The following is a 5,987-nucleotide window of genomic DNA, read 5'->3' as shown; positions in this document are numbered from 1 at the left end:
ATTCTTGGACCGATTCGTAGAGAGCGAGCTGGCCACGCAGTCAGGTGCCTGTCGGCATGGGATTGAATGGACCGGGATGGACAAGGTCCTCTCTGGAGAAAACAAAACTACTTTTTCAAAAGTTGTTTAAAGTCAACATGCTTGCTATCCCGCTTAATCCGCACATATGTATATCCAACACATTGTGTGGCGCCCGTTGCCACAGGCACCGGGAAAAGACAGTTTTGCGTAGGGGAACCGACAACGCCAAACAAGCCTGCAAGACACAGACTGTCTGAGCGTGTGCATCTCTACAGTTTGGCTCCTCCCTTATTAACGAGGAGAGTCGAAATATTTGCCCCAAACCACGGATCTGGCAGGATAGTTTATTACCTATTTATCTTAACTGCTCGAAAATATATCAGACTTAATGACCAAGCCTGTTTGAATAATGTGGTGTATCTTTTTCAGCCCATTTAATTTAAGATGCTATATTGATGACTAGACTACAACTCAAGAGAACTATAGTTGCTGAGACATGACGATGTTTTGCGACACCTACCGGTGTTAAAAGGTACTGCCACGAGAGAAAACACCTGTTGCGGAGAACGTCAGTTCAAGTTCAAGTATTTTATTGTCAGATGCACAGAACAACACCAGGTCAGACTGGGCACTGAAATTCTTAGGACAACACAACGCATTGCAACCTGGCATAACATGACATATGAGTACTCAGAACATAGATTACACCCAGAGTAATCTACTTGCTCTACGTTTTGGGGTGCAGTATATTTTATCTAAATTAACTAAGAGTCCCAACTTGAGACTGCTTTGGATGCATTGCCAAACTCAGAAATCTGACAGCAACCTCAGCGTATCAAACATGCCCACGATCTTCTTTGTCCAGTGCTCCCGAGGGTATAACAGTACTATAGCCTTTATCCACTGGATTACAACTCTGTTCCAGTAGACGGCGATACTTCTCAGTGTTGAAAGCGTATTCTTCAATGTCATCATGTGACCGGATTCGGATGTGCTATGTCAAAACATTGATGGCGGCGGTGCGGAGCTCTTTTAACTGCATAATGAAAATAAAACATAACATAATGCCATGATGGTACACTTACATCAGTTTTAATGAATAGTGTAAATTAATTTCCTGATAGTTTTATTGTACATATCTGGGTTCCTTTCATCAGTGTAGTCCAACTACAACTGGAAGCTAGCTAATTCTTAGTTGTCAACTTACTGTGGCTAGTTCGAATGGTCAACTCAAAAACAAACAAAAGCGTTTTATTTCTCAAAACAAGCAGTTGACTAGGAACTTGTAGTTTAGTGGAGCACCAATATGGCAGGCCCACTGCTGGAGTTTGAAACGGAGATGTTCTTGAGTCTGTTCGGCACAGACGGGCTGAGTTATAAACGGCTCAGTAAAGTCGGAAAATTGGTCATTATATGTATTGGGCTATGGTAAACTCTTTCTCCAAACTGCAGGGGGGTATTCGTCGTAGCTCGCTAAGCGGTTTAGCGAGCTAATTTTCAGGCTAAGATAAAAAACGCCCCTCTTTTTGGTTCGTGGAAGCAACTTTCGATAAATCACCGTAGTAACATATCAATTAGCACTAACCTGCTCCAGAGCAGGCTAACGTAAGTGTAGCTGGATAAGCTTGCCACACCCCCGGAAAATAACATGGCAGCTCCCTTTTTGAGAGACCCAGTTGACCAAGGAGCTATATTTTAGTTCGATTAGCTTTCCATACCAATAGAGTTCTTCGCGATTGCCAAGATCCTTTATTTCACACGGATGAGTTCTTGTTTGAGCGATATCGATTCAGCCGACAAGGACTCATTTATTTGCAAGACCTTCTCGGGCCGTACATTGCAAATATCACACGCCGCAGCAAGCTTTATGCTTTATTATGAGCTTATGCTGCTGTATGTGAATATGTAACGCTATGCTTTACGAAATGTCTTGTCTTATCTGTTGTGCCTGTGCTTTTTATGTTTCACTGTGGGAGAGTGGGAAACGTCATATCGATTCCTTTTTATGTCTTGACATGTGAAGAAATTGACAATAAAGCTACTTTAAACTTTAACTGTGCTTCCGACTGCATAGCCTTGAGTTTTTTTTGCGTCAGGTAGGCTATACCCTCCTTGAGGGTTTAGGTTGGTTGAGGGGCAGTTCTATGGGCATATGTGAAGCCCTCTGTGACATGCTTGCGTGTAAAAAGGGCTATACAAATAAATTTGATTTGATTTATAGGCTACATTTTTATACAGTAGGCGATGCAGAAAACATTGGCAAAGCCGCAGCATGCGTTGCTGTAAGAAAAGTGTACTTGGCGCTTAACCAGCTGATGAATCAATTCATCATATTCCCTGGCCATGTCCCAGTCAATGAAATCAAAGAGGGATTTACACATAGGCCTACATGCATATACACATATATAGTACATGATATAAGCTCAGTAGCCTACATATATCCTCATAAGTGTCTATGAATTCGTATCAATTAGATACTCTTTGGCCTTGTTTTTATCTAGCCTACTTATTCTGAAAGAGTTGAGATCATTATTTTCGCTAGCAAGATCTCATTCGATTATTAATTTCCATTAAGCCTATACCAGCAGGCACATTTAAAGAAATGTGATCTGATTGATTGGGGTAATGAGGCACTTATACATTTCCCCAAAACTTTCGCATTTAGCTTATTGGCAATTTTTTTGCCAAGCTGCTTGTCTTGCTCTGGCAGCGGTGGCGGTGTTTGACTTAGCCATGATAATATATGCTTATTGTCTTATAGAGACTCATTATAATAGTTTGCTCGGATGGCGAGAATAGCCTATCACCGCTCTCTCTTTCGTCTTTTCCGCCATCATACCGTTAGAAAATCACGGTTTTGGTGATCGACCTTTCGTGCCTTTTGAAGTAGGACGTGCACGTGCAATTTCCCTGATAAGTTTAGCCTGATTGAAATTAACCACATGATTTGGATGCGGATCAGCCGTTGACGAACCGATATTTGCTATTCTCACTCATCTCGCTAATGTTAACGGGCTAAAGGGACAATTGATTAACTTAGCTTCAACCCTTACGACGAACGGGGCCCAGATTTGAATTTATAGAATGATTTGTATTTGAAATGTATGGGGGGGGGGGGGGGGGGGGTTGTATTTCAATACAAAAGGTGGACGGGACATTCAAGTGTTTCTAATCTCCACATTAAAATTATAGACTTGTGGAGGTAAACAAACCAGGGCTGTGTTTCCCCGAAGCGTCGTAAGCCTAAATTGATCGGAGAATCCAGCCTACGACGGATCTTAGTTTTAAGGGCCGTTTCCAAAGCCATCGTAGCCATAGAGCACGTAATAAATAGTAGTCAAACAGAAACTGGTCGGTAATCCACAAGGCAAAAATGAATCAACATGCAGTCGGGCTCGGGCATCTCCCCCTCCTGCATTCCCGTAGTGGACAATCTGATGGTGAGACATACAGCGCTGAATTTTGATTTAAAATTTGAGTTGGATTGTACAAGGTGTTTATGGAACAATTATCACTCAATACAAGCGCAAATAACTGCTGGATTTATTCTTCATGATAATAATGAAATTGAGTGAAAAAAAACGTGTGTGAGGAAAACAAAATATATAATATTACGAGTAATCGTTCTTCCCACATTTACTTTCTGCAGTCTGACTACAGTACGGTCATCTGCGTCGCCAATTCCAACTGTTTCCAAAATGTGCGTAGGCCTACGGGAGGGTCAGAGTTTGCGTGGAGGAGCGCACATTCTCCCGTCAAGTATGTTTTTTTATAAATCACAACCTTTGCGTGGAAAGTGGCGTACGCACATTTTCAGCCCCGTTTTGTGCGTACGCAACCTTGAACCCAAAATGCTTCCACACAATGGATGACGATCCGATTCTCGGGACAATGACCTCGGCCCCCGCTACGTTAGACATGTTTTTGTTTTATTTGTTAAGATAGTAGCCTTGTGACCGACTGCTATCTGTTGTGGAATTTTCCTCACGTTACTCTGTCCTCCGTAACCGTCTACATCTAGAAACTAAGCTGCGTGGTGCAGGGAACAACTCTGATTGGCTCATGGAGGCACGTGATCATACATTAGGTGTATTCGCAGCCGGCTGCAGCCTGATCCTTGTAGTATCAATAGCCAAGGGTTTCCAGACTGTTATTAGTTAACTTTGAGTCACATATTTGATGGTAGTTTCATATTCCTGAAGACATTTTTTGTGTTGGAATGAAACACACTGTTGCTTATCTTGGATTTGTCCCTAATCAAAACTTCCTACAAATCATTTGAGCTTTGAGAGAGACCAATCTGACCTTATATTTGACAGAACTTGCAGAGGTACTAGTTGCTTTTTTATAAGATATTTGACATGTATACAAAGTATTAAAGATCCTGTAAAGTAAATTCCATGTTTTGCTTCTAAGTACATTATATACGTGTGAAATGAGTTCCTGAAAGCATGTGCAAAGCGCTAAAACTTTGTCGCACTGAAATGTGGAGTTAAACCGAAGAACAGTTTCTCTTCCGTTTACAGATCAGGTTTTAATGGGCGGAGCCAAAAAAAATGCCCTATCTGTCATTTCGCCCCATCTACGTCAGATCACTGAATGGCTCCTCCTGCTGTACTGTTATTGTAGCTTACATCAGCTAGCTAGCTAGCTTCAGGATGTCTCCCACGACCCGCAACTGCATCTTCCCTGAATGCAAGAACTCCAGCTGCGCTGCAACGCCATTTAAGTTCCCTGTTGATAATGAAAGGAAAAATAGGTGGATAGATTTTGTGAAGAGCCACGCTCATGGAAAGCTTCGGATAAACTCCAACAGCCGCCTCTGCGCCACTGACCATTTCACGGCGGACAGTTTTAACATGGACCAGAGACAGACGGGGTTCACCAATACACGGCTTCTCTTACATTTAGTCATTTATCAGACGCTCTTATCCAGAGCGACTTACAGTAAGTACAGGGAAATCCCCCCCGAGGCAAGTAGGGTGAAGTGCCTTGCCCAAGGACACAACGTCATTTGGCACAGCCGGGAATCGAACCGGTAACCTTCAGATTATTAGCCCGACTCCCTAACCCCTCAGCCACCTGACTCCACTGCAGCGCGGAGCCGTACCGAGCATCGCCCCCCCCCCCCCGGCCGTTCATCCTCCGGTCGCACCTGGACCATCCACCGCCGCCAGCAGTTCATCACTCAGTTCTGTGTGTTTGTTATAATTATACTAGATAACTTTTCCAGAGGTATCTCTGCTATAGTGCAAACCGTTAACTTGATAATAGGCTACTCGGTGTAGAATGATGGTATTTTGGTGAAATGGTAGCTAATGTGCTAGAAGTAGTTGGAGAGCTCACTGTCTGCTGTCTCTGCTGTAAATGTTTACTCCTGAGTTACAGCTCAGGGGAATATTTCATTTATATGCATCTATATGTTTCACTCATTGAACAAATCCATTCTAATTCTATACTGTTTTGTTCGGCTTGACGTAGCGTCCATTATCTGGGTCGTAGGTAGCTTACTTGAGAGAGGCGGCGCCTTCCAGCGAGGGGGCTGAGCTTCAGCTCCTTCAGGCGACATGCCCCCCCGGTCTCGAACAGAGAAGATTGATGACTTTCTAACGATTTCAAAGCCTAATTTAACATACTTGTCTGTGTTTTTTTTTCATTCGAATTTGGATGGGTAGTTAATAACACATTATTCTGTGGTGTGGTGAACTTGAAACTCGTTTTTAATTCCACTTTACAGGATCTTTAAACTGAAGTCATTTGATTACAAAACATGGTATAGAAACATCGTTCTGCTCAGAGGACTTTGAAAGCCAAGGTATATGTAAGGGATGTGATTCCTCAAATGTGGTCAAATGTGTGTTGGGGAGAAAAAGTGTAGATTTCAAGTAGGCCTACAGTGGTTAAAATCATTAAATGTGACATTTAAAGAAAGGTGCTGTGTGTGTGTTTTTGAAGTGGATTCAAAT

General features: G+C 42.6%; 1 protein-coding gene across 4 annotated transcripts in view; it reads right to left on the bottom strand.

Annotated features, from left to right (window-relative positions):
- caskin2 (CASK interacting protein 2) overlaps positions 1-288 on the bottom strand; it is a 29,361-nt gene extending 29,073 nt beyond the window's left edge. For all 4 annotated transcript variants that reach the window (XM_062475550.1, XM_062475553.1, XM_062475554.1 and 1 more), the window contains exon 1: positions 1-288. This exon is cut by the window's left edge and continues 38 nt beyond it. The gene's annotated coding sequence lies outside the window, so the exon portion shown is untranslated.
- Positions 289-5,987: the final 5,699 nt, after the last annotated feature.

This window comes from Osmerus eperlanus, chromosome 12, assembly GCF_963692335.1.
Source record: "Osmerus eperlanus chromosome 12, fOsmEpe2.1, whole genome shotgun sequence".
Classification (NCBI taxonomy): Eukaryota; Metazoa; Chordata; class Actinopteri; order Osmeriformes; family Osmeridae; genus Osmerus; species Osmerus eperlanus.
This window is presented reverse-complemented; position numbering and strand designations above follow the sequence as displayed.